This window comes from Hemiscyllium ocellatum, unplaced genomic scaffold (assembly GCF_020745735.1).
Source record: "Hemiscyllium ocellatum isolate sHemOce1 unplaced genomic scaffold, sHemOce1.pat.X.cur. scaffold_560_pat_ctg1, whole genome shotgun sequence".
In the NCBI taxonomy this organism is placed as follows: Eukaryota; Metazoa; Chordata; class Chondrichthyes; order Orectolobiformes; family Hemiscylliidae; genus Hemiscyllium; species Hemiscyllium ocellatum.
This window is the reverse complement of record NW_026869116.1, coordinates 141,839-159,247: the sequence shown is the minus strand read 5'-3', so window position 1 is coordinate 159,247 and position 17,409 is coordinate 141,839. Positions and strand designations below refer to the sequence as shown.

General features: G+C 45.3%; 1 long non-coding RNA gene across 2 annotated transcripts in view; it reads left to right on the top strand.

The window, feature by feature from the left end:
- LOC132813941 (uncharacterized) overlaps positions 1-14,172 on the top strand; it is a 29,250-nt gene extending 15,078 nt beyond the window's left edge. For both annotated transcript variants that reach the window (XR_009644229.1, XR_009644228.1), the window contains exons 4-5: positions 10,717-10,834; positions 13,433-14,172. This is a non-coding gene — a long non-coding RNA (uncharacterized LOC132813941). The remainder of the gene's footprint in view (positions 1-10,716; positions 10,835-13,432) is intronic.
- Positions 14,173-17,409: the final 3,237 nt, after the last annotated feature.

Genomic DNA, 17,409 nt, shown 5'->3' with positions numbered 1-17,409 from the left:
CTTTCCCTTCATTTTCCTCTGGGTCGCTGAATAGGAGATGATCAAACCTCGTGCATAAGCTTTGATGGTCTCCCACATCATTGACGGATTGCTAGCCGTACCAGTATTAATTTCTAAAAACGTTTTAAGTTCTTGGGAGAAGTACTTTAAAAAATTGCTATCTTTTATCAGGAAGGGGTCCATACGCCAATGCCGAGCAGATGTCCCATTGTTCTTTACCTTAGTTTCCATGTATACAGCGGCATGGTCAGAGATTGCTATAGTACCTATTTTACAAGTTGCTATAGAGTTTAGAAAAATCGATGGGGCAAAAAACATATCAATTCTTGTGTGACATTTATGTGGATTAGAGTAGAAAGAAAAATCTCTACCCTGTGGATGGAGACATCTCCATACATCTACCAATCCTAATTCTTTATTCAGGTCCGCCAGTTGTCTAGATCTGGGAGATACTCCAGCGGCACTCTTGGGAATCCTGTCTATTTCCGGATCCATAATACAATTAAAGTCTCCCCCTATAATTGTATGACGGGCACCAAAGGCCATCAGTTTTGAAAAAGCTTCCGTTATGAATTTAAAGGGGTGTGCCGGGGGGCAGTATACATTTAAGATCCCATATTCCTCTCCATTTATGAGGGCTTTAATCAAAATATATCGTCCAGATTCATCTTTTATCTGATTTAGAATTTTCAAAGGGAAGTTCTTCCGGACAAGGATAACGACTCCCCTGCTTTTTGAATTAAAAGAGGAAAAAAAGGCCTGATCAAATCCGCCCTGTCGTAATTTTAAGTGTTCTTTATCCGACAGGTGTGTCTCCTGTAGGAGAGCTATATCAACTCTCTCCTTCTTAAGATTTGATAATATTTTCTTCCTTTTAACTGGCGAATTACTCCCCCTGACATTTCAGGTGCACCACTTAACCGACTGTTCAGCCATAATCATCTGGACAGATCCGAGACCCCTCGGGAGGGGAAACCCTATCTAGGACATCCCGAGCATGGACCATACAAGATTTACAAAAGTAAAGATTCTCTGATACACTCAAAACAATATAACAAAAAACTCTTTCTAAGTATAAAAAATATAAAACATTCCGAATTGGAGATTTTCTCCCTTGTTCCCAGGGAGCGTCACTTCCTCTCCCACAGTCCATCTTACCCTCTTCCAACCAGTGCCCCACCCTTGACCCAGGTGTTCCTCAATAAAATGAGGAGAATTCAAATATGATATAAAGCTAGAGTTAACAGTGAACACCCCACCCCGACCCACACCCACATCTAAATATATTTGGGAATATTAATACCATATATAACTATAAGATTACAATCTCAACATGTAATACTTAAATATAATACCACAAACTAACAGGGGAAAGAAAAACAACCCCGCTCCTAAAAACAGAAGTAAAATAGGATAAGGTAACCACCTCTCCCCATCAACATTAACCATACGCCCCTATATATATACACACACACACACACACACACACACACACACACACACACACACACACACACACATACACACACACAGAAAGATAAGAAAAGATGAAGGGATGTACACCAAAATAATGGGAAAGGCAGACCAGCGTCCACAATCTCTTACAGTTTATTTAAGAGAGTCCAAGAATTCCTTAGCCTTCTCCGGTGATCCGAAGTTATATATGGATCCTTCGTGGCTAAGGCGTAGCGTCGCTGGATATCGTAAGGAGTACTGGATATTTAAGTCCCTTAAACGCTTCTTCGCCTCATCGAATGCCTTCCTCTTTCGGACCAAAGCTGGGGAGAAGTCCTGGAACAGCATGATCCTGGATCCTTTGTGGGTCATAGCTTGGGGATCTTTTCCCAGATTTCCTGAGGCTTCCAGGAGCATCTGCCTCTCCCTATAGCTCTGCAGCTGGAACAGGACCGGGCGTGGGCGCTGGGTTGAGCCGGGCCCACGTACTGTGACCCGGTAGGCCCATTCTACCCTTACCTGGCCTGATCCATTATGCAGATTTAAAAGTTGTGGCAGCCAATGCTCTAAGAATGCTGTCAGCTGACCTCCCTCTTCCTGCTCGGGCAGGCCCAACAACCGAATATTTTTTTCTACGACATCAATTTTCGAGGTCATCAATGTGGTTTTCTAGGTTCTGGACTCGATTCTCGAGAAAACGGATGTGGTCGGCTGTTGATTTTATCCCAGTCTCTGAGGCTGCGGCCTTCGACTCCACCTCTCTGACTCGGCACTCCAATTCCTGAATGTCTCTGCCCTGCTTCTGCAGCTCGGCTGATAGTGCTTCTCTGCTCTGCCGAGACTCATCGATAAAAGCATCAATCTTCGCCTCCCACCTGGCAAACATCTCCTCAAAGCTCATCTTCATTGGTAAATCTCCTGAAGTAGCTGAAGACACCTTTGTTGCAGCTGAAGAGGGAGAGGGTGGGGGAGGGGTCCCTGCTTTCTTAGAGCCGCCTGTTCCCTTCCCTTTACTCATTTTCCAGCTAGTATTAGACTATTTAAATGTACTAATAGGTAACTATTTAAGGTTAACAACTATTATAAATGGTTTAGTGAGTGTGGTGGGGGTGGATAGCCCACTTTTGGGAAGGGTATTTTTAAACTGGAGCGGGTTCAGAAGAGTTTTACCAGTGGGTTAATGGGAATGGATGGTTTGAATTTTAAGCAGAGTCTGGATAGGCTGTGACTTCTTTCACCAGAGCATAGGAGGCTGAGGGGTGACATTATTAGAGATTTAGTCTTCAGGATTTTATATCAGTAATGTGAACAACAGATGCCCTTTCCAGGAGGGATTGCGATTCAAGACTGGGTACAGACATTTTAAAGTGAGAGGAGGAAAGCTTTAAAACGACGTTTGGGATTTTATTTTTGCATAGAGAGTGGTTCGCATGTGGAATATATTTGCAGAGGTAGCTGTGAATGCAATTACAATTTCAGGGTGGCACAGTGGCTCAATGGCTAGCAGGGCTGCCTCACAGCACCAGGGACACAGGTTCAATTCCTGTATTGGGTGGCTGTCCATGTGGAGTTTGGATATTCCTCCCCGTGTCAGCGTGGGTTCCTCCAGGTGCTCCCCTTTCTTCCCACAAACCACAGATATACAGAGTAGGTGAACTGGCCGTGCTAAATTGCCCATCGTGTTCAGGGATGATTGGGTTTAGTGAATTAGTCAGGGGTATATGTAGAGTAAAAAGGGTAGGGGAATGGGATTCTAAGAGGAAAAACATGTGGACCCATATATCGATAGGGAACTAGAAAGAGATTAGGGCTCCTCAAAAGATCAGCAACGTGGCCTATGTGTGGAGCTGTCAGTGATACGGTGGGGGAGAGACTAAACGAGTATTTGGCATCATTGTTTACTGTGGAGAAGGACATGGGATTTATAGAATGTCGGGAAATAGATGGTGACACCTTGACAATGTCCATATTACACAGAAGGTGGTACTGGATACCTTGAAACGCATAAAGGTGGATAAATCCCCAGGATCTGATCAGGTGTACCCTAAAATTCTGTAGGAAGCTAGGGAAGTGATTGCTGGGCCCCTTGCTGAGAGTTTTGTATTATTGATAGTCACAGCTGAGGAGCCAGGAGACTGGGGGTTGGTTAATGGGGTGCTCCTGTTTAAGGAAGGCGGTTTGGACAAGCCCGGGAACTACAGACGCGTGACCCTGACGTCGGTGCTAGACAAGTTGGAGGGAACCCTGAGGGCCAGCATTTACACGTATTTAGAAAAGCAAGGACAGATCAAGATTGATGAAATTGATGTGCTGGAAATTTTGGAAAACATCAAGATTGATATGTCCCCATGGCCAGACCAGATTTATCCTCGGCTGCTCCAGGAAGCGAGAAAGGAGGTTGCTAAGCCGCTGGCAAGGATGTTTGCCTCCTCACTCTACAGGAGTCGTACCAGAGAATTAGAAGGAGGCGAATGTTGTTCCTCTTTTCAAGAAGGGAAATAGGGAAATTGGTGGCAATTACATCTGTTAGCAAAGTTGTGGAAATAATTCTGAGGGATAGAATTTATGACAGTTTGTCAAAGCATAGTGTGATTATTGAGTTCTTTGAGGAGGTATCAAGACAGGTCGATGACTGTAGAGCAGTGGATGTGTTATAAATGGATTTCAGCAAGGCATTTGTTCGGGTTCCCCATGGTAGGTTCATCCATAAAGTCAGGAAGTATGGGACACAGGGAGATTTGGGTATCCGGACTCAGAATTGGCTGGCTGACAGAAGGCAGAGAGTGGTTGTCGATGGAAAGCATTCTGCCTGGAGGACAGTGTTGAGTGGGGTCCCGCAGAGCTCTGTTCTTGGGTCTCTGTAGGATTTGTAAATGACTTGGATGAGGAGGTTGATGGTTGGGTTAGTAAATTTGCCGATGACACAAAGATTGGAAGTGTCGTTGATAATATAGAGGGCTACTGCAGGCTGCAGTGTAACATAGACAGGATGCAGAGCTGGGCTGAGAAATGGCAGATGGAGTTCAACCTGGATAAATGGGAACTTGAATGCTGAATATAGGATTAAAGACAGGATTCTTGGCAGTGTGGAGGAACAGAGGGATCTGGGTGTGCAAGTACATAAATCCCTCAAAGTTGCCAACCAAGTGGATAGGGTTGTTAATAAAGCAAATGTTTTTTTTGGCTTTCATTATCAGGGGATAGAGTTTAAAAGCCATGAGGTTTTTCTACAGCTCTACAAGTCCCAGGTGAGACCACACTTGGAATTTTGTGTCCAGTCCTGGTCTCACTACTATAGGAAATGTACAGAGGCTTTGGAGAGGGTGCAAAAAGGTTTACTAGCATGCTTCCTGGACTGGAGGCCTTCCTGTAAGAAGAAAGTTTGAATAAGCTCAGACTTTTCTCTCTGGAGAAAAAGAGGAAGAGAGGAGACCTGATACAGGTGTACAGAGACTTTGCCCCAGGGCAGGATTGACTTGTTTGAGAAGTCATACTATGAAGATATTAGGAGGAAGGTATTCAGGACACGTCCGAGGTAGGTTTTTTACACAGAGTTGTGAATGCATGGAATGCGTTACCAGTGGTGGTGGTGGCAGCGAAGTCATTGGGGACAAGACATGCACATGGATAGCAGTGAGTTGAGGGGTGCGTAGGTTAAGTTACTATGTTTTACATTAGGATTAAATCTCGGTATAACATCGTGGACGTAAGGGCCTGTTCTGTGCTGTACTTGTCTATGTTGTGTGATTAGGGATAGTCGGCATGGCTTTGTGTGTGGGAAATCACGTGTCTCATACTTGATTGAGCTGTTTTTGAAGAATTAACAGAGGATTGAAGAGGGCAGAGTGGCAGATGTGATCTCTATGGACTTCAGTAAGGCTTTTGGTAAGGTTCCCCATGGGAGATTGATTAGCAAGGTGAGATCTCACAGAATACAGGGAGAACTAGCCATTTGGATACAGAACAGGCTCAAAGTTAGAAGACAGAGGGTGGTGGTGGAAGATTGTTTTTGGACTGGAGGCCTGTGATCAGTGAAGTGCCACAAGGATCGGTGCTGGGCCCTCTGCTTTTTGTGATTTATATCAATGATTTGGATGTGAACATAGGAGGTATAGTTAGTAAGTTGGCAGATGAAACCAAAATTGTATGCGTAGCGGACAATGGAGTATGTTACCTCGGATTACAATGGGATCTTGATCAGATGGGCAAATGGGCTGAGGAGTGGCAGATGGAGTTTAATTTAGATAAATGCAAGGTGCTGCATTTTGGAAAAGCAAAGCTTAGCAGGACTGATGCACATCATGGTGAGGCCTGGGGAGTGTTGCTGAACAAAGAGACCTTGCAGTGCAGATTCATAATTCCTCGAAAGTAGAGGCACAGGTAGATCGTGCACTTGAAGAAGTGTTGAGATGGACACACCAAGCACTACTGATGCTGCCTGACCTGAACACAATGAACAGGATGGATAAGATGTGGGCATTGCTGGAAGTCCGAGTCTATACAATGCGGACCTGGGGAAGTGCAGCAGGTCAGGCAGTATCAGAGGAGCAGGAAAGTGGATGTTTTGGGTCGGGACCCTTTGTCAGTCCTGATGAATAGTCCTGACCCAGAACGTCAGCTTTCCAACCCCATCGTATTCATGCTGGTCATCAAACACCTATTTATTCTCGTCCCACGTTCTGGCACTCAGCGTGTAATCGATATTGTAGTGCTTGGTGTGATCATCCCAACACTACTTCAAGGCTGCAATGTTTCCTGCATCTGTCACCATTTCAGATGCTGCCTGACCCGCTGAGGATCTCCAGCACTTTTTGTTTTTATTGTGGCTTTTCCACCATTTTGCTGAGGCACTTCGAGTCAGAGTGTTATCCAGCACGGAAACAGGCCCCTCAGTCCAACTCGTCCATGTCGACCAGATATCCTAACCTGATCCAGCGCCATTTGGGAGAGTTGGCCTATATCACACATGAACACTTTCTATTCATGTACCTCTCCAGACGCCTTTTAAATTTAATTTGGCCTGTGTTCATCATTCCTATAGCATCTCATTCCATACGCTCACTAACCTCTGAGTGAACCGTTTGGCCCTCAGGTCCATTTGAAACGTTTCCCCTCTCACCTAAAACCCAATGCCCTGTATTTTTGAACTCCCCGACACTGGGTGGAAACAAAGGCCTTGGCTATTCACCCTGTCTGTGCTTCTCCGTAAGGTAACCCGTCATCTCTGACGCTCTGGGGGGAAAAGCCCCAGCTTATTCAGCCTTTCCCTTTAACTCCACAGTCCTAACAATAACCTTGCAGATATTTTCTGAAACCCTCCTCAAGTTTTGTAAAACAGAGTCACAGAGATGTACAGAATGGAAACAGACCCTCTGTCCGAATCGTCCATGCCAACCAACTCATTTATACATGTACCAAGCAAGTTGTTGTAGGGGCCCCTTGAAGTCTTTCCCCTCTCACGTCAAACCTATACCCTCTGCTTTTGGACTCCCCTATCCTGGGAATAAAGAAACTGACCCGTCACCCTGTTGTTGCTCCTCACAATTTTATAAAGTTGCATAATGCCATCCCACAGCATCTCCTGCTCCAGGGAAAATAGCCTTAGCCCCCCCATGGTTCAATTGTTCCAATACTGGGAACACCCTTGTAAATCTTTGCTGAACTTGTTCAGGTTTCCCAACATCTTTCCTGGAGCAGGGAGACCAGAATGGAAAGCAGTCTGGGAATTCCAAAAGTGGCTGAGCTAATATACTGTACAACCAAACCATGATCTCCCAACTCCTATACTCAATGCACTGCCCAATGACAGCTAGCATACCAAACACCACCTTCACCGACCTGTCTACCTTCAACCCCACTTTCAAGGAATTATCAACCCACACTGCACAGTGTATTTGTTTGTGCACACTTCCCAAGAACTTGTCATTATGAGGTTGAGTCGTACTGTGGTAACATTTTTTCCGAAATCAGGGAGAATAGAATTGAATGTAGTATTTTAAAACTGGCCTCACCAATGCCCAGTACAGCCACAACTGTAGCTAACTCCTATACTCAGTGAACAAATCCCTACAGTGTGGAAGCAGGCCATTCGACCCATGAGACTATCCCAACCATCTGAACTTGTGTATTTCCCCTATCCATGCCCCTCATGATTTTGCAAACCTCAATTTTGCAAGCCTCTGACGCTCCAGAGAACACAGCCTATTCAACTTTTCCTGGTAGCTCAAATCCTCCAGTCCTGACAACATCCTTGAAATTCTTTTCTGACTCCTTTCAAGTTTCACAATATTGTTTTGATAGGAAGGCAACCAGAATTGTATGGATTATTCCAACAGTGGCCTAAGCAATGTCCCGTGCAGCCGCAATATGATCTCCTAACTCCTGTACTCAATGCTCTGACCAATAAAGGAAATCATACCAAATGCTGCCTTCACTATTCTATCTACCTGCGACTCCACTTTCAAGAAGCTATGAATCTGCACTCCATGGTGTCTTTGTTCAGCAATGCTCCCGAGGACCTTATCATTAAGTGGATAAGTCCCAACTGCAGCACCTCACATTTTTCTAAATTAAACTCCATCTGCCACTCCTCAGCTCATTCGCCCATCTGATCAAGTTCCCATTGTACTCTGAGGTAATCTTCTTCACTGTCTATTACACCTCCAATGTTGGTGTGATCTGCAAACTTACTAACCATACCTCCTATGTTAGCATTCCAGTCATTTATATAAATGACGAAAAGTAGTGGATCAAGCAGCGATCGTTGTGACACTCCACTGGTCACAGGCCTCAAGTCTGCAAAGCAGCCCTCCACCACTCTGTCTTCTACCTTTGAGTCAGTTCTGTATCCACATGGCTGGTTTCCTCTGTATTCCATGAGACCTAACCTTGCTAACCAGTCTCCCCTGAGGAGCCTTGCGGAACACCTTACTGAAGTCCACGTAGATCATGTCCATCGCTCTGCCCTCATCAATCCTTTGTTACTTCTTCAAAAGACATTCTTCCCTTTGAAAAACGTAACAGTTACAGCACCGGAATAATCGGCCCACCGTGTCTGTGCGGATCATGATGCCATTCCAAACTAATTCCATCTGCCTGTACATGATCCATATCCCTGCCACCCCATGCCTGCTTCTGTGTCTGCCCAAACCCCTCAAAAACATTGTGATTGTTTCTGCTTTTACCATCTCCCAGGAGAGTACATTCTAGTCAACTACCACCTTCTGCATAAGAAACTTGCCTGACATAACTCCCTTTAAACCTGCACAGATATTGTTGGAAATGCCCAGCAGGTCATGCAGCATCTGTGAAGAAAAATGAGTTACTGTTTCGGGACTGGTCCCCCTTCCTCAGAAACGTTAACTCTGATTTCTCTTCACAGATGCTGCTGGACCTGCCGAGCTGTTTCAGAAACGTCTGTTTCTCTTCCTGGTTTACAGCATCTGCAGTTGTTCTGGTTTTCATTCCTTTAAACTGCTCCCTCTCCTCTTAAATGTGTGGCTCTAGAATTTGTCACTTCCACCTTGGAAAAAAGATTCACGTTATTCACTCTGTCTGTGCCTCTCGGGTTACCCCGCAGCTACTGACTTGCCAAAGACAAAAGTTTTTCCAGCCTCTCCCAATCCAGACAACATCCTGGTAAACCTGTTTTCACCCTCTCCAAAGCCTCCAAATCCCCTTGAAGTCTTTCCCCTCTCATGTTAAACCTATGCTGTCTACTTTTAGATTCCCATACCCTGGGGTAAAAAAGAAACCATGACTAGTCACCCTATCGTTGCTCCTCATAATTTAATAAAATTCTACAATGCCACCTCAAGCGTCCAGTGATCCAGGGAAAATAGCCTCAGCCTATTCAGCCTCTCCCTATGGTTCTAATGTTCCAATCCTGGCAAGACCCTTGTAAATCTTTTCTGAATTCTTTCAAGTTTCCCAATATCCATCCTATAGCAGGGAGACTGGAATTGAAAGCAGTATGGAAATTCCAAAAGTGGCCGAGCCAATAAACTGTACAACCGAAACATGATCTCCCAACTCCTATCCTCAATGCACTGCCCAATAACAGCTAGCATTACAAACACCACCTCACTGATCTGTCTACCTTCAACTCCACTTTCAAGGATCTATCAACCCACACTGCACGGTCTGTTTATTCGTCAATATTTCCCAGGAACTTGTTATTGAGGTTGAGTTTATTGTGGTAACATCTTTCTGAAATCAGGGAGACGAGAATTGAATGTAGTATTCTAAGTATTCTAAGGTCACCCCTCAGTCTCCGACACTCCAGGTAAAACTCCTGGCAACATCCTTGTAATACCTTTCTGACCTATTTCAAGTTTGAGAACATTCTTCTGATCGGAAGACCAGAATTGCATGGAATATTCCAAAAGTTGCCTAATCAATGTCCTGTACAGCCACATTATGACCTCCCAACCCCTATACTAAACACTCTGACCAATAAAGGCAAGCAGACCAACTGCCGCCTTCACTATCTTATCTACCTGCGACTTTACTATCAAGGAACTATGAAGCTGCATAACAAGGTCTCTGTTTAGCAGCACTCCCCAGGCACTTACTATTAACTGTATACGTCCTGCTAAGGTTTGCTTTTCCAAAATGCAGCACCTCACATTTTTTTCTAAATTGAACTCCTCAGCCCATTTGCCCATGTGATCCAGATGCCTTGTACTCTGAGGTAATCTAATTCACTGGGGGAGGATTTTGCAGAAAGTTATCAGAACACATTTTATGAAAATTCAGGATTGTTATGGAAAGGGACAAGGATGGGCCTGCAATTAGAGTTCTAACTTGCTTCATTTCAGTTCAACCAGATAGGATTTTGCCAGTGTGCAGGATGCAGTGTGTGCAGGATGGTTCTCATCAGAGGGTGGAGGTGGGGAATATAAATGAGAGGTTCCAGATTGATTTTTCCCCAATATGATTCCCACCAGGAAGGAAACCCGGGGACCTGGCGGGAGGATTCACCAACACCCGGGAGGCTCTGAGTCAGAATCATTGATTTGGATCTTAGTCTGCAGACAAGAGCTAGGCAACTGAATTCAAGGAGAGGAGAGAGATTGTGAAAACTGGGTGTGGAGGGAAGGAGTGAGGAGATTGGTTTGGTCTTCAGTTAACAAGAGAGAGAAATTGTGAGACTGAGATTTAAAGCTTTGGGAGGAACAAGGAAACTACAATTTAATAGTATCATTATCTTATAAAGTTCCGTCCTGTAGTAACAGTGGTGAGTTGTTTTCTCTGTTGTAGGGTACTGAAAGGGTGGATTTGTGGATGAAAAATTCAAATTGAGCTTCATGTTCAGACCTGATCGTTACTAGATCCGTTCCGATCTGAATATCATTGGCCTTTTCATCTGGAAGGAAAGGTGTGTATTCTGTCCGTGGACAATATTTCAAATGTCAGTATCTGGAAAAATTACTGCGACACAGCCAAGTCCATGTTAGCAAAGTTTGTAGCTTTGAATGGAGGCTGTTTATCAGGATTACCTCCATGGCAATGGCAGTTTAAAAAGTCTCGTTCAATTCAGCACATTGTTTTCACATCGCACCCCTCCCCCACATCCCCCGTGGCTCACTTCAGTACCTGACAGGCGCTTCAGTTTCAGTGGGATTGTCTGTCAGGATTCTGATGTGGAGGAGACGGTGTTGGAGTGGGGTGGACAAAGTTATAAATCTCACAACACCAGATTATAGTCCAACAGGTTTTATTTGGAAGCACTAGCTTTCCGAGCACAGCGTAATTTTTAACTTTATCAGGTCTATCTCTGTGATGAGAGACTTCTTCAGTTAAGTACTTCAATAAATACTGAGGCCACATATTCCCCTCTAGCAGTATCAACTGCTATTCTGGCCCTCGGGTTAGCTACTCGTCACTTTTTATCCCCAATCCCATCCAGCTTTCTGTTGCTCTTTAAAGTTCTTCTAATCTCCTAGTTTCTCGCTGATCATTGCCAATTTGTATGCCTTCTATTACAATTTGATAGACTCCCTTATTTCCTGAGCCACTCATGGCAGATTACTCCTTTATCTACAGTCCTTCTTTTTCACTGATATATATTTTTGCTCAGCACTTTGAAACATTGCTTTGATATTTCCCCACTGGCCGTCAACTACCCCATCGTAAACTCTTTGCTTCCAGTTTACATTAGCCAACTCCTGTCTCATCCTATTGTAGTCTCCTTTGTTTAAGCACAGGATCTTGGGACTGGATTTAATCTTCCCGCTTTCCATCTGTGTTCTAAATTCATCCAGACTTATCACTAGTCCTTTATCAGATTACAAGGTGAGGGGACGTTTCCTGGGTGTTTTGGTTTTCATTGTCAGAGATCTTAACTTTGTAATAAAGTACAGGATGGATATTCACAACAGAGTATTCTGGACGGTGTGAATGTACTACACAATCTAAAACCATAAATCACTGTCTCCTCTCAGTTTAAAATTGTAAAACCATTATCTCCTACATGGGCGGCACGGTGGCACAGTGGTTAGCACTGCTGCCTCACAGCGCCTGAAGACCCGGGTTCAATTCCCGACTCAGGCGACTGACTGTGTGGAGTTTGCACGTTCTCCCCGTGTCTGCGTGGGTTTCCTCCGGGTGCTCCGGTTTCCTCCCACAGTCCAAAGATGTGCGGGTCAGGTGAATTGGCCATGCTAAATTGCCCGTAGTGTTAGGTAAGGGGTAATGTAGGGGTATGGGTGGGTTTCGCTTCGGCGGGTCGGTGTGGACTTGTTGGGCCGAAGGGCCTGTTTCCACACTGTAAGTCTAATCTACATGCTTCCTCACTATCTAAGTTTGGAACACTAATCCACCTGATTATCCTGCATTTTCCAAAAATCTCCTTGGGTGAATGTGGTGATTTTTGGATTCATTTTTCCAGTTATTAACGTAAGATGAGCACTGGGCACAGGAGAGGCAGTGTAGCCTTTCGATGATGATTGAGTTAGTTTGGCCAATTCACCTAACCGGCACATATTTGGACTGTTGGAGGAAACTGGAGCACCCAGAGGAAACCCACGCAGACATGGGGAGAACGTGTAAACTCCACACAGTCACCTAAGGCTGGAATCAAACCCGGGTCCCTGACGCTGTGAGGCAGTGGTGCTCGCCACTGAGCCACCTCTGCTTAAAATCTGCTCCCCTTTATTAAACTCCCCACCCCGCAATTGGCTGAATCTGTGTTCTTTACATCAGAAATCAGGTTGTGGAAGCAGGTGTCTCAGTAAAACCCAGTGACAGCCCATATGTTCTGTGTGTCTGAATGGGGATCCTATACACAACACCCTCCACCCCACACTTTTCATTCACTTTCCAGCGACAGGGCTCCAGTAGCTTCATGGGGACTACAACTCCCACAATCCCTGAGGCAGGGATCACACGTGTGCGGAAACCTGGCACTGTAAATGTACAGAATGTGGGCCGATTTTGGAGCATGTGCTTTGGGGTAACTAGCGGAAAGTACTTCACACTGTGATTGGCTGGAGGACGAACATATCGGTTGCGGGGGCGGGAGGTCAAAGTGTCACTACACCCATGTGGGGCCAAAGGCCATCCCCAACTCGTCATAACACTGGGCATCGACCAATGGGAAACAAAGAAGGATCTGACCCATTCTCCCAGACTGAATGTTCCCCTTCTGTCCAGGATCTGCTACCTCCCTTTCTGTTTCCTTTTGTTTCATTCTGCTGTTACATTATTGACTTGCAGCAACTGAAGGGAAAGGAAGTGAACCCAGAAAGGGCGCAGAGTTTAACCAGGGACGGGAAGTGGTGGCATGGATCTGTTTATCAGTAACTCCATGAGAATGGGGAGGGTGTACATTAGGGGGTAGCAGAGTCAGAATGGTGGGAGAGAGTAAGTGGGCTGGAGGGTTACAGCTTTGGGGGAAGAAATTGGAAAAAGATATTCCAGAGAAACTAGAATTGTCTGTTCTGAATTTCTAATCTGTACATATTCCTTTATACAGGGTGCTAGATGGTGAAGGTGTGCAGCCTGAAATCTCAAACTCGTGCAGATTGTGATTAAGTTAACCAGCATTTGAAGAATCAAAGATAGAGAATCACTCGGTCAAAATCCTGCAACACTCTCCCTCACAGCATTTTTGGTCTATCTGCGCCAAATGGACTGTGAATGGTACAAGACAGCAGCTCACTCCCATCTTCTCAAGGGTAACTAGAGATGGGGAATAAATGCTGGCTGAGCCAGTGATGCCCATATCCTGGAAATGGTTTCTATCTCTAGTTGCTGAACCCCAGTTGATGTTACTGCAGGATGATGAGGGATGCTGAGTGTATCCTCCAGGAGGCAGCACCATCACATTACCCCTGCCTACACCCACACAGTAACACCGCCACGTCACTGGAACAAAAGGCAGTGAAACCAAAGGAGGACTGAGATATAGTTCTTCGAGGTAGAGTCATGAAAGGGGATTGGAACACAGCAGGAACAGGAGACTGAGCTGGATGGTCAGCTGTTTCCCATTGAATGGTGGAGCAGGATTGAAAGGCTGAATGGTCTCCTCCTGCTGCTGTCTCCCAGGTATGTATATAGTCATGGAGCCCGGGTAGGAAGGAGTGGGCAGGGATTCTCCAGGAGATTGCACTTCCACATCAGGTTTCAGTGAGGGATGGTTTGATGGATTTTATTTAACATTTATCTGTAACACAAGGTTTGTAAATTTTTGTTTTAAAATATTGTAAAAGTTTCTTGCACAGCAAATAAAATTCAAGAAAATAAATTAAACTATCTGAATATAACAGTTTTAAAACTTTCAACCTCTGTAATAGAAAATCCTGTCTATTCCTGGACACCATCACTTTCCATCTACTCAAACTCCAGGGAAATATTCCCTCCCTATCTGAACCTTTGGTTTGATTTAACTGCTTTTCAGATCTCGTTCTGTGAGCTGTGAAGCGTTCTTTTTCCCCATTTCTCCGACCCAGAATTGTGATCACAGCAACCTTCCCACCATCAACATCATCATTACACCATTTTGCTTTTGGTTAACATATAATCACCAGCAGTGCAATACTGAGGACCGCAGATGCTGGAAACCAGAGCCTAGATTAGAGTGGTGCTGGAAAAGGGCTTTTGCCACAATGTTGATTTTCCTTCTGACCTGCTGTGACTTTCCAGCACCTCTCTAATCTACATATATAATCACCCGCAGCAAACCATTTGTGTAACCAATTGAATGTTTCCAAACAAAGCCCATTACGGGCTAAGCAAACCATTACAAGTGACAGAGTGAGAAGGGACTAAATCAAAGTAGAGTTGGGGGGTGGGGGCAGCGGTGGAGATAAAGCACTGTATCCCCTGCGATACCCACCTCTATCTAAAGGCATCAAGAGCATTGATACACACCACATGCTCCTTCTCCAAGGACACCCGGCTGTGTAGCCTTTATCCTCAATCATAGAATAGAATCCCGACAGTGTGGAAGGAGAGCATTGGCCCATCAAACCCCACTGACCATCCGAAGAACATCACGCCCAGAGCACTCTATCACTGTAACACAGCATTTCCCATGGCTGGTCCAGCTCGTCTGCACAATCCTGGATACTGTGGACAAGGTAGCACGACTGATCCACCTAACCTGCACATCTTTGGGCTGTGGGAGGAAACCAGAGCACCTGGAGGGGACCCACACTATCATGGGGAGAATGTGGGAAATCCACATTGACCAAGGCTGGACTCCAACCTTGTACCTAGTGCTGTGAATCAGGAGTGCTATTATCACAATTTAAATCAAAACAGAGGATCCCTGCTCATTGTCCCATTGCTGTTTGTAGAGACATCCTGCCCAGAGAGACATCCTGAGGTTTAGAAAGTGGCAATGTAAGTTCAGTCAACTCCAGCCCAGTTAATGTGGTTAACAACAACAACATCAATACTGCAACAGTGTCATCATGTACAAGGTCCACTCCTGACTCTGATGGACAGTAACATCAAAGTCAGAGTCCTGCAGTCCACACGGAGCAGGTGGATGACCACTTCCCTGTGAGCACTCACCGGTCTCTCAATCGTGTTGAAGACGCAGCAAATCCCTCGTCACAGAGAGAGGTGAACAGCTCCTACCCAGTGTGAACCCGCTGGGGTCTCGGGGGCAGGATGGATCACTGAATCATTTCTCTCACACAGCATCTGAATGGCCTCTCCCCTGTGTGGGCTCACTGGGGACTCCGCAGGTGCTGCATTTGAGTGAATCTCCCCCCACACTGGGAACAAGTGAATGACCTTTCCCCAGAGTGAACTTGCTGGTGGTTAAGCAGGTCAGAGGACTGAGTGAATGCTTTCCCACACACTGAGCAGGTGAATGGCCTCTCCCCGGTGGGAATGCACTGATGTCTCCGCTGGTGAAAGATGTGAATGAATCCTTTCTCACACGTGGAGCAGGTGAAGGGTCTAAACCCACTGTGCCATCTTTGGTACCTCAGCAGATTGTAAGATAGAGTAAATCCCTTCCCATACGTGGGGCAGGTGAGCGGCCTCTCCGCAGTGTGACTGTGTCGGTGAGTGTCCCACTGGGAGGGGTAAGTGAATTCTTTATTCTGATTGAGTACGTCCTCCTGTTTCTCTCAGTAGTTATTGACAATCTCATTCCCCTCACACCAGAACCTGTTCCAGAGAGGGTTCCAGAACAGGCAGAATGGTCAGCTGCAGCTGGTCACCTGACCGGTCACTGGTCCCGAAAGGTTCACTCTCCACAGATGCTGCCAGACCTCCTGAATGTTTCCAGCAATTTCTGTTTTTATTTCTGATTTCCCAGTATTTGCAGATGTTTAGTTTTCCAATACTCATCTTGCCTGTTGCAGAGGAGTTTATTGATGAAATTAAAGGGTTTCAAAAATTGTACGTTAGGTCACACATCAGCTATGATTATCATGAGTGGCAGAGCAAAGTCGAGGGGCTGAATGGTCTTCTCCTGTTCCAATGAAAGTTATCCATCGTCAGCTTGTGGTAACATTTCCCCTCACTGCTCACTTCACCTCCATGTCGAACACACTGTTACTGACTGAACAAACCTCTTGTGTTTGAACTAAACCTGCTAATGTTCAGTGGCTCCCTCTCCTGCCACCCGGGTTTAACTCTCACCGTGGAATGCTGTCTCATATTACTGCAGGAATGCCCACAAGGATTAAGCCTGGAGTCTGTATCCGCTGGCATCCACAATCACCGTTTATTTCCTTCTTCCTCTTTCATTCTGTCGATTGAACTCTCGGATTCAATCCAATCTCCTGTCATGCTCTTCAACATGTCCATGTGGGTGGACTAGAGGCAGCTGGGATTTAATGAAGGGAAGTGGGGATTAGGCGGAAGCACGAGGAGCGGTGACAGCAAAGACAGTTCTCATTGTAACGGCAGAGTTTCTCCGTGACCCAGTGAGTGGTAAGGCATCTGAGTTTGTGGGGGGAGACAGATTCAATCAGGGATTTGGTAAGACACTCAGACATTGACCTGTCCATCTGATTGTTAACTCGGACAGAAAGAAAGAAAGATACACATTTCGATAGCACCTTTGATGATCTGGGGCAATGAAACATGCTTCCAACCCAATGATTTCAACCTCAAATCTCTGAAAACACAGACACAAAGCTTCCTACTTGTACCAGGCTGTCTCTGAGCCTCCTCTTTCCTTGAGAAAAGCGTTTTGAGCTGTTCAGCCTTTCCTGGTGATTATAGCCACTATGTTCCTGTAAGATTTGTGACTGAACCTTTATTTTCCTTTTCCTTGTGAGTGATGAAAGTAGCAAAAACAGTTCCTGACCTGTGAGGGGTTTTGGTTGGAGTATTTATATTTGCAAATTCATTCCCACCCTCACATTCGGTGTGAAATTGATGTAAAACTGAAGGGAAGGAGTGAGTGAGCACCCACAGAACCATAAGATCAAACTAACCAACATGCCCTTCATTTACTATCATCCATGTGCCTCTCCAGGAGTG